General features: G+C 30.3%; 1 protein-coding gene and 1 long non-coding RNA gene across 7 annotated transcripts in view; both read right to left on the minus strand.

Annotated features, from left to right (window-relative positions):
- LOC107437280 (tyrosine-protein phosphatase 69D) overlaps window positions 1–19,786 on the minus strand; it is a 485,726-nt gene that overhangs the window by 238,421 nt on the left and 227,519 nt on the right. The window lies entirely within an intron of this gene.
- On the minus strand, window positions 13,022–19,524 carry LOC147801240 (uncharacterized). Its single transcript, XR_015430284.1, has 2 exons — window positions 16,589–19,524; window positions 13,022–16,207 (listed from the first exon to the last, which is right to left on the minus strand). It is a non-coding gene; the product is annotated as an uncharacterized LOC147801240 (long non-coding RNA).

A 19,786-nucleotide genomic window follows, 5' to 3' on the forward strand; every position in this document is an offset into this window, starting at 1 on the left:
GAACACTATCATCTCACTGCAATTGGCGTTTCCATAGTATTTGCATGATTAGCTTGAATTGAATTGTGATTGGAGATAGCCATCCAAGAGGATCAAATGTCTTTGCTATCGAGGAAAGTAAATGTCTCTTTGTTACTGGAAGTTCAAGAGATGATTGATCAACTTTGAAAAGGAATACATCTGCTGCGGGATGCCACAGGATACATAAAGTTTTTATGATGTTGTCATCATTGTCTATGCTCAGGGACGTCTTTGATGAACGCAAATCCGGATCAATTTCGTTCATGAATTCTGCAGAGTTAGAAGCCCACTTTCTTAAGTTGAGTTTAGCATTTGACAGCATTTCGGTCAATTGCTTATAAAGTTCGATTGCCTTTGAGGTTGAACTGGCTCCTGACATCAAATCATTAACGTAGAAGTCTTCGAGAGCTGCTTTTGAAGCTATTGGATATTTGTCTGCTTCTTCCTCTGCTAACATCTCACTGAAAGGTACGGAGCTGATGCAGTGCCATACGCAATTCTTGTTATTCTGAAATCTTGAACAGCTTCATAAGGCGAGTTGCGCCAAACTATTCTTTGAAAGTCTGAATCTTGCATGATGATTTGCTTGTACATCTTTTCTATGTCGGCTGTAACTGCTACTTTGTGCATTATAAATTTGAGAAGCAACAAGGTAATATCTAACTGCAGTTGAGGACCTACCATCAACTTATCATTGAGTAATATACCACTAGATGATTTGACTGAACCGTCAAACACCACACGGAATTTGTTGCCACTTTTGTTAGGCACTGGGTGATGAGTAAATAAAAATTAGATTTAGCTGGAACATCTATTTCGTTTTCTGGAATCAGTTCCATGTGATCGAGTTTTAGATAATCATCCATGAATTTGTGGTACTGTTGTGAAAGAGACTGATTTTTTGTAAATCTGCGTTCTATTTGCTGCAAACGGTGCACTGCAATGTCTCTGGATGAGCCAAGTTCATCACTGGAGTCACGAAACGGAAATTTGACTATGAATCTCCCAGTAGAATCTCGAGAAAATGTATTTTGAAAGAAATGCTCGCATGATATTTCTTCAAGAGTATGAGTTTTAGTTTCAGAAATTTCTTCTAATTTCCAAAATTTATCTAATTGATACTCGACTGAGATGAAACTAGCGTGGTTTGATACAATTGTATTAGTTATAGTCCTTGTTTTGCCTAGGATAATCCACCCAAAAATAGATTCTAGAGCTGTTAAAGAATGTTCAGGAACCGAAAAATGTCCATTTAGCATGATTTCTCCAAATACATCTGCTCCCAAGAGGATGTCTATTGGACCTGGTTGAATGCAATTTTTATCTGCTAGTGGGAGATGTTTAAAAGTAGTTAAAGCTGTCGCATACACTCGAAATTGAGAAAGGTCACGAGTAATTTTAGGAATGATTCTTCATCAACAGAAATACACGCGTTTTTATAAAATTGTGATGAAATTTCTAACTGAACGGAACCTTCAACCTTACCTATTTTTTGGGAACTCAAACCATCTACGTTAACATTTGTTTTAGAACGCTTTAATTGTAATAAATTTACGCAATTTTCTCTAATAAATGTGCCTTGACTAGCTGAATCAATTAAAACTCTGCATTTATTTAGCGCACCATTAATGTCTTTAACGTGAACAATCGCAGTAGGCAATAATACGCCATGAGATGCAATTGCACTATTGCTAGTAATGGTGAGTTCATTGCCCTCAGTTTGCGAGTCTGATTTGTTTTCGCTCGTATTTTTTGAACATAATATTGTATTATGTGGTTTCGAACAATTTTTACACATGCTAGCTCTACATTTAGAGAGTGGATGACTTCTATTATCTTTTAAACAATTAGAACATAATGTGATGCTTATCGTTACTCAAAATTAAAATCAAGAGAAAGGGCTAAAATTAGATTTCTAGAACATTTCAGAGTCTTCGATTAGATAAAACTACCGTGGGAAATCTCCATCTGCAAATAGTAAGTTAAATACGGATAAAGTAATTCAAATAAACGATTAGGTTTAAATCTTACAATGTCACCCCCATCATGGGATTGACCCCATCACGGGACAAACTCGAAAACAACAATAACTTTTGGACTTGACCTTTCCTTAGATTTGTAACTTTTTATCACCCAAAAAATACGATATAAAAGCAGCCAAAGGAAAGGGTTCGAAAAGCAATCAGAAGCAATCAGCCAAAGTGACAAAAGGCTGAAACCGAAACCATGACTAAACTTGGTAAGTCTCTCTCCATCTATTCTAAAAACACGTAAGAATTAATAATGATAAGTTGAATTAATGATAAATTGAATTAATTATGTTGATACTGATAAGTTGAATTAATTGTATATTCTAATTCTAAAATAGTCCTGTAAATTGCTAAATCGGTTCAATATAGTTATGTTTTTTCTTAAATTGTTTAAATAATAAAATGTTACTTGTTAAAAGCAAGACTTCCATTTATTCTTTATTTAATTATTCAAAAACGCCACAAGTGGTGCCTTAATAAATGCGGATTTTTAAATGGAAAAAAATTCTATCAGCGTTGTAACTTAATTGTATAGTATGCCATGCTTTTAAAACTAATTAATTTAAAACAATTTATTACTTTTTGTCATCTGATCCATTTGGTTAATATATTTTGTATATTTTGATTGTTTTCTTCTATGGTACTATGCTTTATTCATTACATATACAATATTTTGTTATCATTACTGTTTGGAATGCAATATAGTTTGCATATTTTAATTGAGGTTCTATTTTATTATTCTATGTTGTAAAATCATAATTAGTTCGTACGACGAATAACTGCTCGAAAAAAAATGGATCCGAATCCAAATAAAATTGCGGGGTATCGAAACTTGGTTAATATTTTTGATGGGGAAATTTTTTCAAATGCTAATTACTTTTTTAACAATCTAAAAGAAATCGGTGAAATTGCTGATTAGAATGACGCAGAACTAATTGCGGTATTAAAGTCTAAACTCAAAGGGCCCGCACTTCAATTCTTTATCGAAGATCCGGAACTTACAAACGAAAAAAAATTTGAATCGATAGCAAAAAAATTTAAGAATTATTTTGAAACTAAAACTACGTTAAGTCATAGACAGTAACAATTTTCCAACTGTAAGCAGAACCCTGGTAAATCAGTTCGAAGTTTTTCAACCAGAGTTTCAAATTTAACCATCAACTATTTTGGTTTACAAAATGCGTCAAAAGCAGGTGCTGAACTTATAGTTGACCAGACAAAACTTGCTAAGTTCTTGGAAGGCTTAGAACCAGCTCTAAAGCGTTTAGCTTTAACAAGAAATCCTACTACTTTCGAAGCGGCTGTTGAAAACGTCCTTTTAGATGAAATAAATTCGCAATTTACTAATACTGAATGTGTTCATAATTATGCTATGGAAATAAAACCAAATTACCAAGAAAATACATTAGATCTTAAAATATCGCAAGTTCTAGATAAACATATGCAAATATCCAATGAAATGATAAGTGCATTAAGTAGCCAGATAAATAAACTTTCAACTCAAATCCCCCCAGAAAGGAAAAATAATAATAAATTTAGAAATCATAATGTTGTTCGTCGCAAACCTTGTATTCATTGTGGAAAAACAAATCATTTCTCCTCACAATATTTTACATTAAGACGATTCGAAAACAAAAACCCTATGAGCATTCATCATTTCATCAAAATACTCGTAATGCCAATCGATCGTTTGTAAACAGGCGTGATTCATTTGACACTCGACATAATGTACGCGAAAATACACGTCAACCAAACGAATTTCCATCATATGCTATCAGGGGTCGAAATCGAAACTATGATCAGCAAATGTCAACTTCAAAGGGTAGAGGACCTTTAAACTGATAAGGGAATCGTTAAAAACCCGCGAGTTCCCTAATCAAGCGGATAGGGTGCAAACAGTAACAGGGGTCACACATTTTAACACTAGTTCTCAAAATTCGTTACCCATCATATCAATTACAATAGGAAATAAAATTTTTCAGGCATTATTAGATAGCGGAGCTAGCATTTCATTAATGAGCCATCAAGCATCGCAACAAATTTCATCTAAACATGTCGAAACAGCTCAGTCTGACCCATTCATGAAAATCTCTACGCTATCTGGCGAGGAGATAAAAATAAGTTCAACGACATTGTTATCATTCTCAATAGAAGACAAACCTTTAAGACACAAAGTCTTGATAACTCAGGGCAGTCTCAGTCGAGATTACGACTTCATATTAGGTTTTGATTTTTTGAAATCGTTTAATTGCACCATAAATTTTAAAGATCAGTCGGTATCTTTTTCAGGAGGCAAAACCTTAATTGTAAACTATCAAAATGAAGTAACTAATAATATAACTGTAAATCACTGCGGTAACTCTCTCGGAAAATCAAAATTCCAGCACAAAGTTCTTCAATAGTTGAAGTAAAAATTAGTAATTCTATTCCTGCAGGAACTAATGTTTTAGTACAACCCACTAATTCCCAACACAATATTGAAATTCATCGTTCTATTTGTACCGTGAACAAAAACAAAACTATATCCTTGGTTATCAATAATCTTTAAGTAACAAATTACATTTAAATAAACATAGTAGAATAGCTCATATTGAGCCAAATATAGATATTAAATCAAATCAAAATTTACGTGAATTACGGAGACAAGAACTTAAGGAAGAGCATTTTGATTGGTCAGGTGTTCCTTTATACGCAAAACAAAAATTAAAAAATTTAATTTTTGAATTTTCTGATATTTTTAGCATAACATTGAAAACAATCGGTAAATGCACTCTCGAAGCCCCTCCAATAGAAATCACCAATTCCACACCCATTCAGTGTTGACCATTTCCAGTACCAATTGCATTACGTGAAAATGTTCATAAACAAATATCTGATTTAGAAGATACCGGAATTATAGAAAAATCAAAAAGTCGGTATTCATTTCCGCTCATTTTGGTTAAAAAGAAAACAGCTGGTGAATATCGTTTGGTCGTAGATTATCGTAAACTCAACGAGATAACTGTTTCTTCTACTTATAAATTACCCCTTATTTCAGACATTTTAAATTCGTTACGAGGAGCAAATTATTTTAGTACTTTGGACGCTAATGCTTCATTTCATCAAATAAAACTTTGTGAAAACGATAAGGCTTTAACTGCTTTTACCAGTCCTTACGGAAATTATCAATACAAATTTTTAAGTTTTGGTTTAAAGAACTCACCACAAATTTTTCAGGTAATAGCGGATACAATATTAAACGGCTTGCAGTCTGAGAACATCGCAGCTTACATCGATGATGTAATAATACCGTCTCAAACTATAGACGATTCGTTAAGAAAATTAAGGCTAGTTTTCGAACGTTTTCGAAAATATGGGTTGACATTGAACCCACAAAAATGTCAATTTCTTCAAACTAGCATAAGTTACCTTGGACACGAAGTTAATAAAGAGGGAATTAAACCATTGCCTCATAATTTAAAGTCCATTCAAAATTTTCCAGTTCCTAACACAGTGCGAAAATTAAGAAGATTTTTAGGATGCGCGAATTATTATCGCGACTTTGTACCTAATTTTTCTAAAATTGTTACAACTTTGACAGGTTTAACTAAAACTAAAAGTAAATTTAAATGGAACCAGGTAGCTCAGAATTCGTTTGAGTTGATAAAGTCTAAATTACTATCTGATATTCTTTTAAAGCATCCAAATTTTGAAGAATTATTTTATTTACAAACTGAAGCGTCAAAAATTGCGGTTGGAGCTGCTCTATTACAAAAAGATTCGAATGGTATTCTCAGACCAATAAGTTATTTCTCCTACAAATTGAAACCACATGAAAAGAAATGGCCTGCCATTCAATTAGAAGCGTATGCTATTCTTTTGGCGGTTCGTCATTATAAAGTTTATTTATATGGTCGTAAATTTCAAATTCTATCAGATTGTAAATCTTTAAATTATATAATAAAATTAGATTCTCCAGCTAGCCGTTTATCAAGATGGTTATTGGAATTATCAAACTACGATTTTTATTTTCAACACATTAAGAGATCTGAAAACTTTTTAGGAGACCTTTTATCACGTGATATTAACGAAAATATTAATGTTGTCAAAGCAGATATACCATTAAAAACTCACAAAGAAATGATCCTAAGTTAAGCGAAATCATAAATATTTTGGAAGGTAGAAACACCACTTTAAAAATAAGCACTGAAAATTATTTTCTAGATAATGGGTTATTAAAGCGTTTTTCTCATAGAAATAAACGCGCCGCTCGTGATGAGTGTTTTGAACAAATAGTTATTCCTAAAGATTTAATACCTTATATTTTAGAAGGATCCGAAACGGTCCACTTCGCATTCTTTAAAAAGTACCGTGCAATTAAGGAAAAGTATTTTTGGCCCAATATGTACATTGACATTAAGAATTTTTCAAATTCATGTAAATTATGTATAGAGAAAAAAGGTTTCCCTTTGACTAAATCTCCGTTGCAAAACTTTGAAACTCCATCTTATCCTATGGAATTGATTAGTTTAGATATTTTAGGACCACTACCTCTATCGGAACAGGGAAATAAATACGTTTTGACGGTTATTGACCATTTCACAAAATTTAGTGTATTATTTGCTTTAAAAGATATGACCGCTGGGACTATAGCTAATAGATTAATTGAGGTTATACTTACGTACGGGGTGCCTAATGCGATTCTCACTGATTTAGGAACAAATTTTCAAAGTCAATTATTTAACATTTTAGCAAAAAAATTGCAAATTAAGAAATAAAGACGACACCGTTTCACGCTCAAACAAATGGAGTCTCAGAAAGAATTAATAAAAGCATTAAAAATAGCCTCACTTGTTTAGCAGACAAAGCATCAAATTGGGATACATATCTCCAGTACTACAACTTTATTTATAACAACTCTTACCATGACACAACTCTAGAGAAGCCATCTTATCTTATGTTTAATCGCGATCTGAATTTACCTTTTCATATATTAGACCAAGAACCTAAAATTCATTATTTTCCATGCGACAACCTTCTTGAAGAAAACACGAGAAAGATGCAACTGGTATCGCCAAGTGTATCAAAATTTAGAGAGAGCTGCTGAAAGACAAAAACGCATTCGAGACAGACACGCGCACCTTAAAACTTATCATTTAGGTCAAAGAGTATATTTATATACACCAACATCAAATCAATTAACGGGTAGAGCATTTGCGAAAAAATTTTCAGGACCTTGCAGAATTATTGAAAAACATTCTGATCTAAATTATACAATCCAAGATGTAAACAAACCATATAAGAAACCAACTAAGGTACACATTGATAGAATTTTTTCATATACACAACGCAGACCAGATTTAGAAATTCCTCAAATAACCACTACGAATGTACCGAACGCCACTATTTCTCCTCAGACACATGTATTAAAAATAAATGACGAAAAGTGTAAGGATGCTTCCTTTCCTTATGATATGGAAGATGATGGGGATGATTATATTCCATATACAACATACCGTCCAAAAAAGTCATTATCACACAAGCGTATTGATACAACGGAATCACTATCGCAACAACAATCTACTCAAAATCCTCAATCATCTTTAGTAAAAAGTCATACACGGCAAGTTGAGGGAACTAATGATTCTCCGATATCACTGGTAGATTCACCAGCACCGAGATACAACCTTCGGCGTAGACCTGAGAAAAATGCAGCATCAATTCAGGTAAATAAGTCAGAAATTCGAACATCTCAAAAACTATCCTCCAATAATAATTCGCTTTCAAGTAAAATTCTTGGTTCGGCAATGAACTCTGATAACTCACACCCAGATAAGGGAATTTTAGAGAAAGTAGCCGATGCCTTATCAGCCAAGCTTACGAATGATTTGCAAACTGAAGGGGACCCAAGTATCAATAATATAACGCTTTATCCTCAACAAACACGTATATTTTATAATCAATCTTATACAAATTATTAGCAAAACAAAAAAAAATTTTTTTTTCCTCCTCTCTTTATTATTTGTTTTTTTTTTTAGTCAATGTTCATATAGATATTTCGGATCATTTTCTGAATGGGAATCCGCGGCTTCTTTTGAGGAATTGATCTAGTCACTTGTTGTTTCGTTGCGTCAATACAATGTTTTGCGCAGGCGCTATAAAACTTTGTTACGTTGACTAAACAATTGGAGACGAATATGCGTCAACTAAATAAGTAGGGAATAAAGAGAACAAACAAACAAAACAAAACAAAAACACTTTCGATATAATAAAACTAATAGATAATAATACTGAATAAGTAAGAGAAAAAAAATCTTTTTTTTTCTCTCAATTATATAATATTTGTAAATTTTACTTCTAAAATATGTATATAAATAATTTATATTTATGTACAATATGTATGAATAAAGCAAGTATATTGTACTATACCATTCTTGATGGTACGTAATTAATTAAAATGAGCACAAATACTGAAATTAACTGGTTCAAATGATAATGAGTATCTATACTAAATCATAAATACTAAGAATAATCGAAATGAAATAATTATATTTAGAGCAAATAGGGAATAGTTTTAATGTGTAAAATTAAATTAGTTCATTTATACTCAAATAAGTTAAATGATCTTTTATCATTTCTTGAAACAAAATTTTTAAATACTTGATTAGTACCGAATGAGTGAAAGATAAAAAAAAAACTCTCAAGTACTAGAACTTTATAATAGTTTATTGAGTAGATGGAGAGAACTTTCCTTGTTTATTTCAGCCATTCTACTGATCTATTTCTCACTTGCTTTGGTAAGTGCACACGATGTTCAGGTGTGCAGGCTAAATGAAGCAAAACAAAAATGCACTACGATGAGTTCAGGAGAAATCGAGAACTTGGATTTGCCATCCGACGCTTGCATAAGAACATCCTGCCAAAATTGTGTAGTATCGTCAAGGTCTTTACTACTTCAACAGGACGAAACATTTAGATCTCCAACTCAATTCATGGACAGACCTACAACCAATCGAGGTAATATGACCTCCTTCTATTGTTCAGAAACTGACGTAAACAGAGGTGACGCAATGGACTTCCTTTGTGACTGCTCTAAAAATTGTACGGAAACAGCTGAATTTTGTTCCGTATATCCTTGTAACAATAAAGCTTCTTGCAAATGTGATGTAAGAAAAGTCAAATACGAACTCCTTCATTTTGAAGCCAATCGTTGGGTTTCAAATACTACCATAATTTCTTTCGATATATGTTTATTTCGGAAACCTCACGCAGGGCGCAAATCAAGACAACTTCTAGAATTTGAAAGTGCTCTCTTTGTACAGCACAACCTAACATTATCATTTAATGAACCAGTGGTCTCTGTCCCGTCACCCGGGAAATTAATAGCCAGAATCTCTGGTAATGAAATAATTTATGACATTAAAGAGGATCTCAACGTTGTATTACCTACCGAACTTATAGCTTTCAAGGACAAACTAACTTTAATTTTCATCTCATCTGATGGGAAGGCGGTACATGGCGAAGTTTACCTAGAAGGAAAAGTTATTTGCCGTTCCACGAACTGTATTCTTTGTAAGGAATTTTTATATCAGATCAAATGCTGGCCTCGTCATATTGCTCTTCTAGTTTATGGTGCTATTGCTATAGTAGTTATTTTACTTTTATTCTTTTTACAACTAATTTTCAGAGGAACAACGTTTTTTTTAAAGACATTATGTTATATATTTATATTTTCCTTTAAATTCATCAGAGGTATTCTCCGCATTTCACTGTTAGGAGGAGCGATTGTTAGCTACTCAGCTCGGCGCCAATTTTTCAATTTTAACCAATTTCTTGAAAATCATGCGAACCAACAAATCAGACGTGACACATTGCCTTTGCTGGTACTCTTAACACTTTTAGCAACAGTAACTAGTGATTGTACAAGCCACTCGATTATTACTTCCGACCTTCAAAACTGTCAAACATTTGACGGTCATCAAAAATGTGCAATTTTTACGACGGCGGAAATAACACTAAAGAATCTAGAGTATCAAACATGTTTATGGTTTCAAGATGCCCACAGAAATAATCTATTTCATCTGAAATTTAAACTAATTTCAGCACAATGTAAATTTTCATCCAAACGGTTATATTTTACATTTCCAGTGCAAGAAAAGACCATCAGTCAGTTGGCTTGTCCCCAGAACTATTATTGTGCATGGGGTGAACACTGTATTCCAGACAAGGAATTTGAGGCGTTAACTGTTGAGAGTAAGGCCTATCCGGGCACAACAAATTGCCACCCTTCAAGCGTGGGTAGCGGCTGCACTATTATTTCCCGAATGGGATGCTTGTTTTACCGTGTATTTTACATCCCTGATCTTATACATTCCTATGAAGTACGTTCCATTGTAGGTCATCAGTGTTCATATACAATAGAGGTTGAACGATCGGAAAATGGTACGTCAGAAGTACTGACATTCCTTTATCAGCCCAAACAAAAGATGGAATTTTTATGGAAATTCAAGGTTCGCTAAATCAACCACAACTTCATTTTTCCGACTCCCTCGTTGTTCGAGTTGGAAATCCATCAGAGGCTTATCTGACGCCATCTAGCCCTCAACATGTTCCTATGGCTGGTTTGGTGTGTCAGATTCAGGCCAATGAAAGCTTCACCAAAAGTTTCATATTTGATCCCGACATCACTAAGTGTGATTTCTTCGAGACAACATTGAGACGTACAAGGAAACCAGATGGCCTTAACCTGATAACCGGCTCAAAGGAAAAAGCCCTTCCACTGGCCAGAGACTTGCACTTATTTTCTATGAACAAGGGTTCCCTAGTATCACAACTCTTGGCAACTGCACCTGTTAAACTGACAATTAGTTTTAGTGATTACAAGATAATGCTACACACGTCACAAATTTGTCCCAATATTATGGAAAGTGAGGTAACGGCAAAAGGCTGTTATTCTTGGCAGATTTTAAGTGAGCTGAAGTTTACTGCTCATTCCAGTTGCCAAGCTGGAACAGTATCTGTTGAACTTCAAAAAATTGTTTTATACACTCAATCATTTGTATTGGAGACTGAGCCACGAGAATTCGTTATTAAATTTCAGGCTGAACAAAAATGTTATGAGGAAAAATTATGCCTTGTAGCAAGAGAAATGAAGCATTGCAAACTTCTTTCATTTTGTTTAACTGAGCCTAGTATAAATCTCTTAAATTTTAATTGCTCATACACTAAAGTGATAACCAGCTCTGATTCTTCTGGCTCAGGTTTCTTTAACTTTTTGTCTTTTTCCACATTGAGCAATGTATTTTTTGGTTTCAAAATGCTTGGAGCTTTTCTTATTATTATTTTCTTATGTTTAAGCATTACCATCATCTCAACTTGCATTACTTGTTGTAGGCGATGAAATGTAATTTTTATTTTCTATTATTTTGGATATTTTTTTTAATTATTTTTATTTTTCCTCTATATATATTGTATATTTTTTTGCGAAAAGATTTTTTTAATGGAATATCACGATACATAAGTTTCATAGAACGTATCGAACTATTCTTTCCTTTTAATCAAACAAAATTTCTTTAAATCCTATGTATTTTAAACTCTTTTAAATACAAATTATTTTCTTATATATATATATATATATATATATATATATATATATATATATATATATATATATATATATATATATATATATATAATGTGCAAATTTTTTATAAAATGAAATACTAATAATAAATTAACAATTTACTTTGCACAATGTATGTATCATCTACAATGTTAGGATTCTTTTGTCAAATTTGGAAAAATCTTTCGTATAAATAATATTTTATTCCTGTGAATGATTACAAGATCTTCAGGTGTATCTTAATTCTATTGTTATGTATATGTTATATTTTTTTGTTGCATATTATTTATACTGCTTTGTACTTAACTTTAATCGTGCTTATGATGATTGTTTACTTGAAGTTTTAAATACAATGAAAACTATGTTATGTGTTAAATAAGAGAGAGGCTTTCCTTCTGAGTTAAACTGGTTAAGCAAGAATTATTTTTCTTTCTCGGCTTTTGAGGAAGATGTGACGCTTATCGTCACTCAAAATTAAAATCAAGAGAAAGGGCTAAAATTAGATTTCTAGAACATTTCAGAGTCTTCGATTAAATAAAACTACCGTGGGAAATCTCCATCGGCAAATAGTAAGTTAAATACGGATAAAGTAATTCAAATAAACGATTAGGATTAAATCTTACAATGTCACCCCCATCATGGGACAAACTCGAAAACAACAATAACTTTTGGACTTGACCTTTCCTCAGATTTGTAACTCTTTATCACCCAAAAAATACGATATAAAAGCAGCCAAAGGAAAGGATTCAAAAAGCAATCAGAAGCAATCAGCCAAAGTGACAAAAGGCTGAAACCAAAACCATGACTAAACTTGGTAAGTCTCCCTCCATCTATTCTAAAAACACATAAGAATTAATAATGGTAAGTTGAATTAATGATAAATTGAATTAATTATGTTGATACTGATAAATTGAATTAATTGTATATTCTAATTCTAAAATAGTCCTGTAAATTGCTAAATCGGTTCAATATAGTTATGTTATTTCTTAAATTGTTTAAATAATGAAATGTTACTTGTTAAAAGCAAGACTTCTATTTATGCCTTATTTAATTTTATGAAAAACGCCACAATAAACGTTTACTTTTAATAATTGTCCATTTCTCTTTAATCGATAAATTTTTAAAGCTATCGCAATTAAATAGTTTATGATTCTCTCCTTTGCAAAACACGCATAAATTTGAGACGATCGGAAGAGAAACTTTATTCTGCCTATAACCGCAAAACGAACTTTGACCTTGTTTCTCTTTCTGGCAATTAGCCAAGGATGCGAGCACATTTGCTCTTTTTAATATAAAATCTTTAAAATATTGAAAAGAAGGTTTAATTTGTTTTGATTCTTCTAACGACCAATTTTTGAGTGTTTCGTGATTTGTTGCGCAATAGAAATATAATTATTGTATCCCAATGCTCGACAGGTTGTTTGAGAATTTTTAATGTGTCGATACATTGTTGTGTGGTGTCAATAAGTTTTCGTAGACCAGTAGCTGATTCATGCTTTAGATTAGGCTGCGAAACTAATTTGCTTAAAGCTGCATTTGTTATTTCGGATTCATTTTCGTATCTGTCTTTAAGAATTTGCTACGCTGTGTCATAATTATCATTAGAAATTTGTATCGATTGCTACAAACCAAATGCTTCGCCTTTAGCTGAAAGTTTAAGATATTGTAATTTCTGGTTTTTACTTAAGTTATCGTTGTCTCCTACACAAGCTAAAAATAAATCTCTAAATGAAATCCAATCTATGAAATTTGATGTAAAAATTGGTAACTCAACTCGCGGTAATTTTACATTGTTTTGACAGTTTGAAGTTGAAGTATTTAAGGATATGTCATTGTTAGGTGCAGTATTGTTAATAGTTGTACTATTATTTTCGTTTAATTTTATCATTTCATCTTTTAAGGTTATTTTTAATTTATCTAGTTTTGAAAAGATATCATGCATTTCCTCTTCATAATTGTTATAATCTGTATCTTGACATGTACTTAGTATGTCAATATTCAATTTATCGATTTCGATGTTTAATGTGTTTACATTATTTTCATAGACTTCAATTATTGAAGTAGATATTGTTTGATTGTTAAGTAAGTCAATTTGATTAGTTAATCTAATTAGCTTACCTTTTAGGCTCCTTTTTTGCTGTAGTAATTGATCCATTGTGTTTGTGACCCTCTCAATTAACGAGTGCGATGGTTTCGCTTTTGATTTGCTATGATGCTTAGCGTTTTTTGTTGTTGATGAATTTCAGCTTTGATTGCGTTGTTTGACTAATCTATTTTGCTGCTGTAATCCTAGTTATCGAATGCTGGTTGTAAATACTCCTGCCTAGAACGGACCATAATGGTAGGACTCAAAGTACAGCAGCAAAAACATGACATGTTGTCTTTATGAATTTTTATTGAGAAAAGGTAAAGTTATAGACTACACACAATGGTTAAATACGAGTTTCTGCGCCATCTATTGGCGTTAATTTGAATTGAGGAATATTAGTGACGGAACAACCATACTGGATATTTTAAAACCAGTATGATACCATACTGGAAATTTTAAAACCAGTATAGCACCATGCGGGAAATTTTAAAACCAGTATAACATCATACGGGAAATTTTAAAACCAATGTAGTCCCATACTGGAAAGTGTAAAACCAGTATGGCACTATATCAGAAATTTAAAACCAGTAGTCGTAATTAAAATCGTAGTGGAAATTTTTATACCAGTTTTCAAACATACTGGGAGTTTTAAAGTAGTTTTAAAATATAGCTTCATTCTTAGTAAGTACATATTTTTCTGAAAATCTAACTGTTTTGACATTATCAAACTTCGTTTATTTTTTTTTTTTATTATATACTTATTTCAAATACTTAATTTCTTTTTTTATTAGAATTCTCAACGTATATATCCAATACCTCCTAGATTGAAGAAAGCCGAAGGACGGAAAACGATGACTCATACAGTTAGGCCCAGATTTGCTGATCACTTCTGACGAAGCTTCTCTTTTTCCCTTCTGTTTCTCGACACTTTTTCGTTACTCTTCTACTAATTTTTTACTTTCTACAAATTATTATTATTATTTTTTTTGTCTAGATTAAATGTTCTTAAATTGTGTAAAAATGCTTAATATATTTATTTGTTTTCAGAAATGATTAACAATAAATCAATTCTAACAAAAATAACTGTTGTGTGAATGAAAAAAAATATATTTTTAAGCATTAAATATCAGTTTTATTTTATAAATTGGAAAATTTTATCTAACTTTTTGTTATAAAATGTATGGATTAAAAACAAAGAAATATATTTTTAAAGGGATTTTACACATTTATTATTATTATAGTTTTGACATAAAACTAAGAAAGGGGTCTAATTTTTATAATATGATACTTACATTTTTAGTAGATGATTATTTTGGATTTTAATGATTATGTTTTGCATGTTATTAGAACTAGAGCATACGAAATAAAATAGAAATTGTTTATAAACAATGACATAAAATGAGCTTAAAAAAATTTAGAAAATCAAATGCAGTCTTCAAACAAGGTTTAGATAGTAAAAAAAAACATATCAAAAGCATGATTATAATTTGTATTTTTTTCCTGTGGAAGTGTGATTGTTAGAAGTGATAAACTAAAATTAAAGTAAGCAACCTTAGATAACAAATATTTTATTAAATAGCAAATTCAAAAAACGATAAATAAAATGTAAACACAAATTTTACTGAAATATGTTAAAACTTTCAGTAACATTTAAAAAAGTATAATTTTTACCATCACACTGATAAACTAAAATAAAGTAAGCAACCTTAGATAACAAATATTTTATTAAATAGCAAATTCAAAAAACGATAAATAAAATGTAAACACAAATTTTACTGAAATATGTTAAAACTTTCAGTAACATTTAAAAAAGTATAATTTTTACCATCACACTGATAAACTAAAATAAAGTAAGCAACCTTAGATAACAAATATTTTATTAAATAGCAAATTCAAAAAACGATAAATAAAATGTAAACACAAATTTTACTGAAATATGTTAAAACTTTCAGTAACATTTAAAAAAGTATAATTTTTACCAACACACTGATAAACTAAAATAAAGTAAGCAACCTTAGATAACAAATATTTTATTAAATAGCAAATTCAAAAAACGATAAATAAAATGTAAACACAAATTTTACTGAAATATGTTAAAACTTTCAGTAACATTTAAAAAAGTATAATTTTTACCATCACACTGATAAACTAAAATAAAGTAAGCAACCGTAGATAACAAATATTTTATTAAATAGCAAATTCAAAAAACGATAAATAAAATGTAAACACAAATTTTACTGAAATATGTTAAAACTTTCAGTAACATTTAAAAAAGTATAAATTTTACCATCACACTGATAAACTAAAATAAAGTAAGCAACCTTAGATAACAAATATTTTATTAAATAGCAAATTCAAAAAACGATAAATAAAATGTAAACACAAATTTTACTGAAATATGCTAAACTTTCAGTAACATTTAAAAATAATTCTAATGTCATTTTCCTTGAAATGCATCTCACATACCTATAACAAAATGAATACAATATTTATATGTGCATTTAAAATAAATAGTACATACTATATTCATGTATGAAAAATTAATAGATTTTTGTAGAAAAATTAATAGATTTAAATTTATAATCAAATAAATTACAATATATTATGGTCAAACAAAAATGTTTAAAGTTTGAGCAAAAATTTAATAAAATACTAAAATTATTAATATTTTTATAAAATAAAACTCTATAAAAATAACTATATATTACAATAGTTTGCGATATGATTGATAAGAACAACTTAATTATTATAAATAATTTATCCACAATTTAAAATAATTTACTCTTAGTAAAAATATAATAAAGAAGCATAATTAAATTTTTAAAAATAAGAACAAATATTACTCACTTTAGAATTCTTTGCAACTTCAAAATCTCTTGGCATGGCGGCAAGCCATTTCTTACGTATTGGGAAATCCAAAATTTAATACTTTTGTACCATCAACTTTGTAAAATCCTCTGCAGTTTGGTACACAGCACTCATTGGCAATTATCCATAACACTAAGAATTAAATTAATGCTGACATTTACAACATTTGTTGAATAAATATAAATTTTACGAAGAACGTTGACACCAGAACACACACGGTTGTTTACAAATTCAAATCAAAAATATTCGCCAATTGGCTGAATGCCGACACAGGTTATAATACTTGAGAATATCGCCAATGGCTCGTTTGATCAGATTCGGAGTTTTTCGTAAAAATAGCTACCCTGACTAGTTTCCCTCTGGGCCTAACTCTACTACGTCATCATCGCCTATAGTAACCCGTCGTGAGGCTTGATTCCTTTCTAGGAGGTATTGATATATCAAGGGTGGTGAAAGTGTACATTTTCTATATACATTAATTGAAAAAATACATATTTAAAAATATTAAAATCATTTTATAATTTTGAAGAAAAAGGAAGTTTTTGAGTAAGATTTTTACACATTTTAATTACTTTAAAATCTGCTTAAAGTCTTTTAAATGTTAGTAATTTTCTAAGAAAAGTAATTTAATAATAGATTGTGTTTTTAGTCGTTTATTATTTATTTACTCATTTATTTTTTGATTTACAAAATTTATTTTAATCAAAGTCATGATGACAAAAGAATATTATTAATTGTATCACTTTAAATTTTATTATAAATTGTTTTTTTTTATTTATTTATTATATTAGAATTTATTCTAGAACAATGTTATTCCCAACCGAAACTAATTTATCAATTCGAGAAATATATTAATTAGTTCAGGCTTCAAACAACTTCGTAGCAAAGGAAATATGTTTACATAAATTAAAAATTGATATAAAATCTTAACTTTTTACCTTCAAACATAAAACTCTCCTTCATTAATTTATAAATTTCAGTCCGTTTTTGAAATTTGTAATTAATAAATTTAAATCATAAAACAAAATAAACTTTTTTTGAATGAAATAAATAAATTTGCTTTGTTACTATATAGTTAATTCAATTGAATCTATAAAAGAGAAAAAGTGCGATTAATTCAGAAACGAATGGGAACCACGAAAAGACGAGAATCGACTTTTAGTCGTTCGTTAAATCTATCGAGCTAGCGTGAAGCAATGAATTCGTTCGTTAAATCTATATCACGCTAGCTGATCTATACAGCTCAGTTTTTCTAGTTCTTTCCGTTTGTCTGTCTGAACTTCACAGCCAACTAATCTTGTTTACATCGTGGGAAGAATGGCGTTATATTTTAGTAAGTGCATTTTTCTCTTTATTTCTTTGCTTTTATTTGCATCTCTGTTAGTTACAATAATGTTAAAACGTATGCTTCAGTAATATTTTAAGTAATCAAGACATATATATTATTCTTGAATTATTACTGCATGTGCATTTGATATGGGGTTCATTGCATTGAGACTCCATTGCATGAGAAGAAAGTATTTTTAATGTTTTTTCCTGGGTTTCTTAATGAAAATTTAATTGAAACGCTTTGTCCACATGTTTTTTACATAAATTCTCATTAATATCACCGTTATTGACAAATTAATTATTTGTTTAGTTTTATATAATATTTGGAAACTTCGCGTTATATATTAAGTGTTAATCTCAAATTCTTTTGTTATTTTTAATGTTTAATTTTATTTTAAAGCATTTAATTTTAATTATATTTTATTAACTGTTGGTACCATGAAGTTTCAGTTAAACTAAAATAACATTTTAAAGACAAAGTAGTTGATACTCAAAAGTTTAATATTACTGCCTAGTTAATAGCGTACATATATTTTGTAATTGTATAATTTCTAAATCAATTTTTTTTTCCAGAAATGATTTGGAAAACAGCCTATTATTTTTATTTCAATAGAGGTATGTTTTTCTTGTTCTTGACATATTCAACATGCCAACTATTATAGAATTTTTTTTAAAAATTCGATAGTTATTTTATCCTTTATAAATCTACATTTAAGGATGTTTCAGAGTCAAGATCCATTGCACCAGCTACAACTGTCAAGATGCCTAAAAGATTTTAAGCTTACAAAGTTTATTTATTATTTAAAAAAGAAAGACTAGTAGAGATTTGGCTGTATTAGAGTAGTCTCAGGAACGTAGACATAACATGCAGCATAAACAAAAGGATGATCTTTAAGACAAGTTCCACTGGGCGTAGGTATCATTTAAACAAAAAGTTTGATGATTGCTTTTTTTTTTTTTGCTGAAGATGCTGGATGAGTTTATTAATTGCCATTAGTTGAAGAAGAATTTAACTGCTTATTTTCCAACTGTCCATTCGAATAAGTTATTTGATATTTTTGATGTACCCTCTTCCGAAGTTGATTTATTTATTTTTAAATGAGAGATATTCCATATTTTTGATGTACCGTACGTACCCCTTTCCCGACCGTTATAACGTCGTTGCCGAGTGGAAGGATTAAAACAGGTCTTAGGCCGGGAAGGAGGGTACAAAATTTATTTATTAATTATTAGACAGAGCAGTCATGAGAGTGGGAAAGTGAACACGAAAAGTTGCGCTCCTTGGTTATATTTTAGGGAAAATCTTGCAAAGTAAAATCCGTAAAATGTCTTCATTTAGGGAAAGAGGGAAATCTTAGTAGTTGCTATTGGTTTAAGAAATAGATCGAGCGTTTCCCTCAGAGAGCAAAGGGAAAAATGTCCTGCTTTTAATTAAATGCATACTTGAGCCAAAAATAGATTTAAGAACAGGGTGTGGCTTTTAAAAGTGTGAGAAAGTATTTCGATTTGAATAATTAATTAAGATAATATAAAAAGATTAATTGAAGATTTTTATCTCTCTCTCTCTCTCACACACACACACACATGTATATATATATATATATATATATATATATATATATATATATATATATATATATATATATATATATATATATATATATATATATACATGTGTGTGTGAATCATTTTACTCATTTATTTTTACATTACGTACATTTATTTTTACATACGACATTTATTTTCGAAAATGTCAAATTTTTTAATTTAAAAGAATAAAAATGGATGTTTCTTAGAAAATATAGTGTGTTAACTTAAACAAATTATTAAAATAAAGTTGAAAAAAAT

Source organism: Parasteatoda tepidariorum, chromosome 11 (assembly GCF_982258835.1).
Source record: "Parasteatoda tepidariorum strain Cologne lab strain chromosome 11, Ptep-v5.0, whole genome shotgun sequence".
Classification (NCBI taxonomy): Eukaryota; Metazoa; Arthropoda; class Arachnida; order Araneae; family Theridiidae; genus Parasteatoda; species Parasteatoda tepidariorum.